Raw genomic sequence first — 12037 nt, 5'->3', positions numbered from 1 at the left:
CTCGAGACTTAAAGGCACAGACACAGTCTCTCTCTCTCTCACAAATACAACCATCTGGAGACCCCACCCCACTTTTTGGGTTTTCTTGGCAGGTTTATTCAGGTGGGGTTTGCCATTGCCATTTTCTGAGGAGGCTGAGAGAGGGTGACTTGCACCAGGTTCCCCAGTGGAATTCCATCCCTGCCTTCTAGAGCCAGAGTCCAATGCTCAAACCAAGTACATGTTTGCTTTGGACTGGTTTTGAGTTGGTGAATTGCCTAAATAACGTGAAATGAGGGGTAATGAATACACAAATAAAGTGCATTGCCTAAATAACGTGAAATGAGGGGTAATGAATGAACAAGTAATTTGAATTGCATAATAACGTGAAATAAAGGGTAATGAATGAACAAATAATGTGAAACAAGGCAAAACCATGGGAACAGGAGGCAAGCCCCCACCGGAAGTGTAAAAAGGTCACGATCCAATTCTGCCCTCACTGCGCATGTACAGGGATACTAATTTGAACTCTAGACTACGAAGGCTATGTCCTCATATGATAACTTTTTTTGCATTCGCAATGCCTTAGCTTTGGAGTGGGCACTGTGTTCTTCTGTGTGTTTGACAACCATAGTGTTCATTTTCAAACTGGCCCTTCTTTCTTTTCCCCCTCGAAATTGGGAGACATTCCTCCTGTGTGATATCGTCCATTGTGAATAAATTGTAAAACAGTGAACTCTGACAGGATCATGTAGGAGGAATGGGGTTAAAAAGGTTTTTGCCTGGGTTTTGATGTTTGTCGCCAGAGACAGAGTCGCTGGTCTTTTAACATTTGCTCAATTAAGAATATCATCCATGTTAATCATTGATTGCCAGCCAAAGATGTATTGATTGCAATGACCCACCTGTTGATACTGGTGTTTATCACACGGAGGTTTTTGCAGCTTTTTGCAGCTCAGTTCCGACGTGACTGCAGGTCCAACGATGCGAATTCACGCGATAACATGATGTGTTATCACACGTGATTCCTTTCTATGGGGCTCCTTCCGTGGCGCTTCTGCAGCGATTCTAAAGTGACCCCTCATTTTGGCGAAATCAATAACAAGCGAATTCACAGAAATCACTTCCAAGCTCACTTCGATTTCACTCCAAATTGGTCTGGTGTGGAATGCAACTTTGCTTCTGCTCTGGTACACCACCACAAACCCCCGGGTTGCAAATTTCCCATGATGCAATGCTGCACTTTCCCCCCATTTCCTTTCGGTGGTCCTTTCACTTTCAGGGCAACTTTCAGGGCAACTCATTTTTTTGAAATATATATATGTATGTATGTGCGTGAATGTGAATATACAGATATGTCTGTCTGTCTGTCTGTCTGTCTGTTGAAATTGCTGAAATGGAAGGGAAAATAAAAAAGGGGATGAAGAAGACACAGAAATATGCACCAGTGGGGTAATTCAATTTGCACTCGCTCCACTTTGTGTGAATCCGCATCACGTGACTTGCCTTGGATTCGATTCCCCCTCGATTCAGAAGGGCAATGGAAGGGCAACCAGGTGTGATAAAACATTCACGTTACAACATGAATTCACATAGCTGAACCAGGAGTCACCCCAGATTGGAGCTGCAAAAACCTCCGTGTGATAAACATCACTGTGTGCTCTTACTTACTTACTCCTGCAGTGTGGGCGTAGATCATTACTTAAGCAAATAGCACATTCTCTCTAGGGCTTGCCCTGTTTAGGCAGGTGCACAACTTCTGTGTACAAAATATTTGTATGTATATACTATGTGCCAACAGCCAACATCAGGTGTAGTGGTTTGTGTGTTGGATTATGATTCTGGAAACCAAGGTTTGTCTCCCAGCTTGGGCATGAAACCCACTGGCTGATCTTGGGCAACTCATACTCTTTCAGCCTCAGGGGATAGCAATGACAAACCCCCTCTGAATAAATCTTGCCACGAAAACCCTCTGATTGGTTCACCTTTGGGTTGTCCTAAGTCAGAAATGCTTGTGGGCACACAACATACACACATATCCTGTCACAAATGCAGAAGTCGCCAGTGCACGCAGTGTTGAGTGACTGCTGGAATTTAAGCCTTTTGTTTATTTGTTTATACAATTTAAAGGATTTATTAGATGCCGTCCTTCAATACAGCTGCTATAACAGTTTACCTTTTATCCCACACCTATCACTTAGAACCCTTTCACACAACAGAATGTTAAGACTCTACTTCAACTTCCATGGCAACATCTTATGTAATTCTGGAATCTGTAGTTTAGGGAAAGACATTTCGTCTTGCCTCACAGCTGTCTCGCAGTGGATGCGCCATCGGTGTTTGAAGCTCAACATGTCCAAGACAGAGCTTCTTGTCTTTCCTCCTAAGCCCACCCTTCCACTCTCCTTTTCTGTCTCTGTGGACAACATTTCTATTCAACCAGTCTAGCAAGCCCGCAGTCTTGGTTTTATCTTTGACTCTTCTCTGTCGTGTATCCCTCAGATCCAGACCACAGCCAAGGCTTGTAGACTCTTTTTGTACATTATTGCCAAAATCTGACCATATCTCTCCGCCTCTACTGCCAAGATCCTGGTCCATGCCCTAGTGATTTCACGACTTGATTACTGTAACGTTCTCCTGGCTGGGCTTCCTCTTTCTCACCTCTGTCCTTTTCCAGCATTCAGCTGCATGCATTATCACTTCCACCCTCCCCTCTGACCACCTCTCTCCTGTGTTGGCATCCCTTCACTGACTCCCCCTCCCTTTCCGCATTCATTATAAGCTCCTGCTGTCGACATTTAAAGCCCTCCATGGACTGGCCCCTCCTTACTTATCAGACCTTCTTTCTCCTCACCTTCCCACCAGGGCCCTCCGTTCTGGTAGTCAAGGTCTACGTCTCAGCCCAGGATTTCCTCTGCCCCATCCCGGATTCGCCCCTTTTCACTTGCTGCCCCTCACTCCTGGAACCTTCTTCCCCCACAAGCAAGAGCCATCACTTCTTTAACCAGCTTCAAAACAGAGTTGAAAACCATCCTGTTCAGAGAAGCGTTCCCAGGCATTGCATAATTGTCGCTTACTACTTGATGTTCTTTTGGTGTCTGTTTATCAAACCATTTCCTGTATTGCTATGTACTGTATATGCATTATCCTACTTGAGAGTATGTATTTTCCCTGGAAAATGATTAACCATCCATTATAAGCCAAGCCCTCCCTCCAGTCCATCTGCCATGGTCCAGGCCTCAGAGGTTGAGAGGAACTGCTGGACCGCTTACCCTTTCCCTCCACCACTCCCTTCTCCTTCTGTGTCATGTCTTTTTAGATTGTAAGCCCGAGGGCAGAGAACCATCTAACTAAAAAGATTGCATGTACAGCGCTGTGTAAATTTACAGCGCTTTATAAATAAAGTTTAATAATAAATAATAATAATACAGTTCTCATCCATGGAGCTCTAGTAGTGACTCACCAAACTACAAATCCTAGAATTGTATATTTAGCCATGGCAGTCAACATGAAGTCAAAGAGTTGTAATTGCAAAGTGTGAAAGAAATCTGGAGTTACTGTGTTAGACAGTGCCACAGGACATGAATTTGCTGAGGAAAATGCCTGTCTAAGCCTGCATGTACGCTACAGAATTAATGCAATTTGACACCTCTGTAACTTCCATGGCTCAGTGCTATGGAATTCTGGGCTGTGCAGTTTTCCAAGCTACAGTATTTTGCCTTCTCTGTTAGAGGGCTCTGATGCCATAACAAGCTACTAATCCCAGGATTCCATAGGATGGAGCCATGGCTGTTAAAGCAGTGTCCAAGTGCATTAATTTTGCAATGTGCCAGCAGTGAGTTTAGCAAATTTCCCAAATGACCAAGGTGCAGAGGCTTTTGTGATTAGCACACAAGGTTACTTTGTCCAAGGTAGCAAGGGACATTGGCCCAGTACAGATGAGCAGGAGAGGACGATGAGGCGCTGCCCCTTTCTGCCCCAGATTGTTGTCTCAGACACCACATGGGCACGGCAACGATCCGCTCCAAAAAGGAGCTGTGAAATGCAGCTCCTTTCCGCACTGCTGCCAAGGTGCCATCAGTGCCCTGGAGCGGCGCGGTGACATCTCTTGTGCCCCCCCCCCCCATTTGGATGTGGTGAACAAGGCACATCATCGGCTGCTTGCTGTCTGAATGCACACATGCCCAAAATGGCTCTGGGAGAATGCAGAGTGTGTGGTTGCTCCGTTCTCCCGAGTCCTAATTTTGGTCCCTGGCTGCCACAAAGCGGTGGTCTGTACTGGGCCATTGCCACCAATCCACTATCTTGCTATTGCTGGTCCCATCAGATTTGTTATTTTTAAATGTAAATTATTTGTTTAATATACATTTCATACATTTGTACATTTATTTAATATACATTTGAAAGGCTCTTCAGCTGTGGGGGCCTGATAATGACAAAGATCTTACTGGCCAACTGGTGAAGTATGCATTTCTACCAGTGTATTTTTGTTGAGGCACAGGGTGAAATGTATGCTTCTTCTTTCTCCCATGTTCAAGGACAGCCAGATGGTTTCTGCATGTACCCCTGCAGTTATTGTTTGCAGAGTAGAACAGAGCCATTGGATGAGGGTAGTCTCCAGATGGCCTTGAGTTGCCAGGGAAAGATATTGGGCAAGGGTGTATGGGATCCCTCCTTACACAACACCTTAAAAAGTACAGTCAGCCCTCTGTATCAATGGATTCTTTATTCAAGGATTCAAACATCCATAGCTAGGAAATATATAAATTTCAAAAAACCAAACCTCGATTTTGCTATAATAAATAAATTCAGGATGCAGCATTTTGGATCCACGGAAGCTTTCAAAGGCAGCCCCACATAGAGTGTGTTACAGTAATCCAAATGGAATAAGATGGCAGCCCTTCTTGTGCAATGTTCAGAAGCTGATCAGGCAGGTAATTAAATATTAATTTAGCCCTGGGGATGTGGACTGGACTCATCCCCTGCCCTTGAAAGCAGCGAGTTAAGCTAAGGGATACAGGATGATTCATTCAGTTCTTTCCCTCATTTTCTTGCTTTAGCTCTCAGGGTCTAGCAAAGTAAAACTGATTTATTTGGCCTAATGGTAGGGCCAGAACTTCTCCATTAAGAAAGTTTGAACCGAGTGCCTTTGAAACATGCTAATAACAGTATAATCTATAATTTACTCTGCTATTTTGCTATTATATGTATGCCCACAATGTTGGCTCATCTGGTTTTGCCACACCCAGCCATCTAAAATTAGTTTGCTGTTGAACAACTTGAACCCGTTTCTTTTACTGAACTATATGCCCAGCAGCTGTTACCCAAAGAACAGGTGAGGGAAGGACTGGGGGACTGTCAGCATTACTTCAAATGCTGGGGGGAAAGGCTTGGGTAAACTTTGGACCATTTGCACCTGTTTATACCAGTAATAACTAAGGAGAACTCCAGGTTGGGGTGACTTGAGAAGGTTTCATTTAGAAAAATGCAGAGTGTTATCACATGCACGCACACACTATAACCATTCAAAACAGACAACATACAGAGCTAACATTAATGAAAATGGGATAATGAAGTTTTTAGAGGTTTGCAGTGGGGTTATAATTACCTGTCCGATGAGCAGACCATGGAAGGCTGGAGTAGCTCAGACTGGGAGGTCTGAGGGTGACACAGAATATACACAGAGTGTGGAGGTGTATGTCAACTGAGTGTGCAGAGCTGGAGGCAGAGCCTAGGTTTTGGAACCATATTTATATCTAAAACTAGCCCCAAGTAATGGGCTATTTGGTCAGGTAACAAAAGTTGGATGTCTTTCCCCAGGAATCAATGATGGGATTCCATATTTGTTGATGGCTTTAATTTTAGTGTCACAAAAACAGTGATTGGATGAGGATATCCCTGAGAGGGGTGGTCAGGGAAGTTCGGTTGGGGACACAACAGTGTGTAGGCAGAGAGGTTGGCTTATTGCTTTGAGTGTGAGGAGATCCTTTGTCTCACGTTGTGAGAGGAAATGCAAATTATTTGGGGAAAGGAAAAAGAACACTTAATTCATACATTTAGATTTGATGGTCTTGATTACCTGGATGTGCACATGCCTCCCTGGAACTTGACCTAGTGTTTCTGAAAGGTAATCAATCCCTCAAAAACATGTTATCTCCAAATATGAGATGTGAAAATATGAGGACCCCCAAAATGCAGCACAGGGTATGCAGGGGTGCTAACACAGTTGATGCCAAAATGTCTTCATTGTGACACCTTCCTGCATTCCTGACAATAAAATTCCACATTAATATGTACCTGTCCTACAGGATCTTGCCACAACTCATTACTTTTAATCTCCATTTGAAACAATACCTAGAGATGTAGACTGGCACACTTAAGTGCTGAGATTGCTATACACTGTGTTTAGAGCACATTAAAAACAGCTTGGAAACGTACAGTACTTATTTAGGCTACAGCTCTCAGAGTTGGTGATAACTGAGCGATTCTGGGAGCCGTAATGCATAAAAGTAACTTTTCCAAGCTGTGTGCAAAACATACTTTGTTAGAGTGAATTCAGGGCTAACCTGTTTTTCTGGTTGTCAGAGAATCTGGAGTCAGCAGTGGATTTATGTCAGTTGTGAAACAACCTGCCTCCTTCTCTGAGCCAGGATGTGCACAGAATCTATTGACTGACCTTATGTTAGTTATGGAGGCTCAACCAATGTTTGATGAAGTTTACTTATAAAAATCTCATTGAAAGCAAAAGGGGAGCAGTAGAAAAGCTCGCATCTATACTGTCAGCCATGGATAGGTAGTAAAAGAGAGAAAGAAAAGGTTAATGGAAAAAGAAACCCACTGTAAGTTCAAACGATCAGAAATTACCTAGTCTACAGCCCCTTCACGGATCACACTGTTTAAAAACACAAGTGGGAGATCACTTTTCTGAATGAGTATGCTTACAAATCAAAAATGTTTGGCTTCTGGAAGCCTTGAGCTTCAGGAAGAAGGCAAGTTCTAGCTCTGAATCTGTACATTTCTTTGGGCCTAATATCACAATGAGTTGTATTGACACTATCAATTTGGAAATAATGGGCTCATACATTTTTTTAACTGCCTGTAAAACTCTTGGCAAAATCTTAAAGTGTGGGGAGTGTAGCATTCTGTATACACAACTCTGTGACATGCCTTTGGTAAGGCAGCCATTAGGCTCCAGGGCCACTGCTACAACTGTGTGCCATACCCTCCAACATTTCACATATGAAAACCAGGACGCATGTGGCCACATGAGAGCAAAGTGTGGTCAAGATGGCAACAGTTATTAATGAGGAAGAACAGAGAAGCTAGGAGAGGCTGCAGCAGTTTGCTTTTGCCTAAATCTGCTGGGAAGGCCATGATTCCAGCCCCACCTCTCACCCTGCTGAGCAAATTGGGAGACAGTGGCCACGCACAAAACATCCTGTGATCTCACTCCCTCAATATGATTAGTCATTAATTTCCCTTGTTGTTAGTAAAGCATCAGTTTCATTGCAACATTTGGACTATCCATGCTGCATGAAGGTCAGATTTCTTGTTTAACAATCAAAGCTGCTCTTAAAACTGTTATTCAGCACATCATTTAAACGCTTCCATTTTACAATAGTAGAAATTAAACTAGAGAAAAGTGGAGTAGACAGATGCTCTTGCAAGATGTTACAATGCACATATTCATTCATGTATATGCAAATAGACAATGGCGGGATACAGACCGCCCCTTTGGGGCATCCTGCACCCGCCCCTTTCCCCGATGGATCGGGGCCTCAGCGGCCACAGCAGCACTCCAATCCACCGCTTTTCCAGGCCTCGGGGGAAGCGGCAAAACATTGCTTCCTCACGGCCTGGAAAGGGGTGCCCTTGGGGCTTCATGCCCCAAGGACACCCTGACAGCGGTGGGGAAAGGGAGAAAGGGGCCGCTTGGCCCCTTTCTCTCTGTATTGCTGGGGCGACCGTTTAAAGGTTGCACCAGCGATATGTACAGCGGAAGGAGCTCCGAAACGGAAATCCTTTTGGCGCCGCTGAAAGGGCGCCACAAGTGCTCTTCAGCGGCGTGCCAAGACGTAATGGCTGCACTGTGTCGTTTGGACGCAACGTGGCCATTACGTCAAAATGCCAGTGCCCGTGTGTACAGGGCGCCACCATTTTGACGCCCCCGTCATGTGCTGGGGTGAGACCGGTATGGACGCTGCGTCCTCGGCCAACCCCTAGCATGTGACAGGGGCGGCACAAAGGCTCATTTAAATCGGGCCAATGGCATGTAGATATGATTAATTCTTTACTACAGTGCCGAATTGACTTGAAGCAAGCATAGGGTTGAGTTCTCATAGATTAAACACCACTGTGCTGTTATTAAGGTCTCAGTCAATTTTATTTCAATGTTGGTATCAAATATTTACACCAGGAAACATGAAACAGAATGCTTCTTAGATTTGCCAGAATAACATCTAATCAGTTTACAACCTTTAATTAATTTGTTCAGTAAATCTATGGGGTTGAATGAGTTACAGACACATTTCTTTACTTTTTAAGGTTATATTACTTCCGATGTGCTGCAGCTGTGTGTATGTAAAAGAAAATACTAAAGGGTGGTGTTTCCTTCTGTGCACTTAATAGCTCTATGAAAGGAAGGAATTAAACCTATAACAGCAGGGCAATTGCAAATAACATGAGAGAACAAGGATGTTTTGTGGTTGCAATTGTTGCATCTCGTACCATTTGCATCTTATTTATAAAGAGTGCTGGGACCTCCAAGAGCATTAACATTATTTGAGACTTGTTGTATAGCAGAAACTAGTAAAACAACTGGATTAATATCAAAACTATATAAAACAGTAACAGAACAATGCTTTGGCAAACCAATAGGATCAAAACTAGTGTGTGAATCAGACTTAGCAATAGTAATCTCAGACTCTCTGAAGAACATTGAAACAGAATTTGTTACTCTCCCCCATTTAAATCTGTTTCAGGAGCAGCTAAGAAATATGAACTTAAAGTAGTTCATAGGTGGCATGTATGTCCAACTAAATGGTGTAAAATCAATAGAGATATTCAAAAAAGTGATGGAGATGATATGGAGGTACAGGCTCACTGGAATGCTTATGGTTACAATGGCCTACCGTAAAAACATTTTAGAAGGAAACAACAGAGTTTAATGTCTAACTAAATCATCTGGTAAGAGATATAGGTGGGTTACAAATGGCCCTCAAGGGGCCGTTTTCCCGCCGCCGCCATTCGCTGCAGAGGGAAGCCCCAGCGGCCAGACCGCGAGGCTTCCCTCTGCAGGGAAAAAGGAGCGCCAAAATTGCGCTCCTTTTCAAAACATGGAAGTGGCGCCGCGAGGGGCGGAGCACACCCTTGTGGTGTCACTTCCACTGCAACATGTCTGGACGCACAGTGTCCAAGATGTCAAAATGGCGGCGCCCATGTGGATGGGCGCCACCATTTACGACGCGCTCCGCGCGTGTTGGGGGCGGGGTGGGTTAGAAAGGGGCAACTCTTCCTAACCCTAGGACGCCTCTTCCTAACCCTAAAACGCACTGAGTGCATCGTTAGTGGCGGTGTGTAACCTGCCAAAGGGCCTGAACAGCCAGACCAAAATAAAGCTGCTTCAGGTCACTTTGGAGGTATGCTGTTTAAATTATGCATGCATCCTAAGAGGCTGGAAGCCACGCCAAAGCCACGATCCAGCCCTAAGGATTGGAGCACAGCTTTGGTGCCGCTTCTAGCCCCTTAAAATGCGTGTGTCATTTAAACATCATACCTCCAAAGTGAGCCGAAGCAACTTTATTTTGGCCTGTCCGTTTGGGCCCATACTTCTACTCTTCTCAGTCTTTGACTGTGGTGATGAAATCATTAGTGTCTTTTGCATTAGTTTCCCAGTCTGAGGCCTGCCATCAGCAACAGAACAATACACATGCAAATCACTCCTGAATTCCCAGGCTCACACAGTATATACATACCCAACTTTTTCCAGGCAAGCATTCTCTGAAGATGCCAGCCACAGATGCTGGCAAAACGTCAGGAAGAAATTCTTCTAGAACATGGCCACATAGCCTGAAAAACCCACAAACAACTATGGAAGCCAGCCATGAAAGCCTTCGACTTCACAGTGATATCTTTATTGGGACAACCAAAATACACAATATACATGTTACAAGCTTTCAAAGCTCCACTGGCTTCGTCACTAGGCAAAAGGTGTTGAAAATCATGTGTCTTGCTAATGGAATTTAAAGTTTATTTCCTGGACTTTAAGAATCTCCTAGGACCCGCATGGCCAGAAAGAGGAAGGGTCTGCCTGCACAGATACCACTCCATACCATCTGAATTGAGGGCAACAACATCTTAACAAAATCCAGACCTTTGACTAATATTGACCTTTCTCCTGTATGATTTTTAACACCTTTTGCCTGATGAAAAAGCCAGTGTAGCTTGGAAAGCTTTCAACACATATATGGTGCATGTTGACTGGTCCAATAAAAGCATCACTGTTTTGTGGATTTTGAATGTGATTGTATTTGCTATATAGCTCACATGGCTATCTCTGGATATATTTTCTGAGTATTACTATATAAGCAATGGCATATATCACTTGAATGCTGGAAACTACGGCGCGTTACAGACAGGCATAAGGGACGTCCTCAGGACGTCCTAGGTTTAAAAAGGGGCGTCACTTCTTGATGCTCCCAAGCCTAATACGTCCGAGGACGTACAAGATGGCGGCGCCCCATCTACATGGGGGCCGCCATGATGGCGTCATGAACGCGCCACCTCCAAACGAGGTGATGCGGACGTGACGCTGTCGCGCGAGGGCGCTTAGTGCGCCCTTTCAGCAGTGGAGGAAGGAGCTCCGAAACGGAGCTCCTTCCTGGTCTTGCGTCTCTGGGCGCAGCCTTTAGATGGCTGCACCCAGCAACGCAAGGGAGAAAGGGGCCAAGCGGCCCCTTTCTCCTCCTCCCCGCCGCTGCAGGGTGTCCTTGGGGCTTGAAGCCCCAAGGACACCCCTTTCCAGGCCTTGGGGAAGTGGCCTTTTGCCGCTTCCCCACGGCCTGGAAAGCGGCAGATCGGGGCCTCAGCGGCTGCTGCTCTGGCCACCAAGGCCCCGATCCGGCGGGGAAAGGGGCGGGTGCAGGCCGCCGCTTTTCGGCGGTCTGTAACGTGCCAAAGTCTTTGGGTGTGAGCTTTATACAGCAGTGGCTGGTGGCTGTCACATTACTATGGCAATGACTCCAATCTAGTCTACACTTGGAGCTATCTAAGATATGGAACTGATTTTAAGGGAATGGCTCACTACCTTGAGTAGTTCATTTCTAGTTCAGACTACGGCTTGGAGTAGATTCACAAACCTATTGACATGGGAGCCACCAGCTTCCACTGGCTTTAATCAGGTTGTTTAGTGGTGGTTAGACTTCAGCTCCAGAGCCAGCATAACTGATGACCTGAGTTTCTAACAGTATCCAGGGATCCAAAGTTTGGGATTATTCCTCCAAAAGATATTTCTGTAGAAGTTTAGAATAGTTGATAGCCCTAGTTAAAACCCATCCATTATAAGAATTACTGTCAGGGGAAAAATAAACATACAGATTTGGTAAAGAGGCAATAAATCCTGACTTTCTTTAAAGTGTGCATAAGGTCGGAATTTCCCAAATAGAACATTCACTTCCTACATTAAACTAACTGATTTTCATGAGAATCTAGACAGTTATTTATCACAGGATAAAAAGGATCATTTGGTTTATTTGGACACTGTCCCAGACTGATGATAACTTGACAAGCTTCCAAGACTTTAGACTCAAACACAGCAGAATCCAAGGCAGTAATAGCTGCATATGCTCACAGTCACCACTAGCTGGTCTCTTTTCATTTCTTCTTTGTTTTTTCTCTCTCGGGTGGTGGCTTGTAGTCTCTTTTGGGCAGAAATGACTTGGAAATGTCTCAAACATGGGGTCATCATAAGTTGAGGTTGACTCAAGGGCAGCTAACAACAACAACACCACCTTTGCAAATAGTGAACTTAACTAATTTTACACTTTCAGTTTTATGATCA

The sequence above is a fragment of the Sceloporus undulatus genome, chromosome 2 (genome assembly GCF_019175285.1).
Source record: "Sceloporus undulatus isolate JIND9_A2432 ecotype Alabama chromosome 2, SceUnd_v1.1, whole genome shotgun sequence".
NCBI classification, from domain to species: domain Eukaryota; kingdom Metazoa; phylum Chordata; class Lepidosauria; order Squamata; family Phrynosomatidae; genus Sceloporus; species Sceloporus undulatus.
This window is presented reverse-complemented; position numbering follows the sequence as displayed.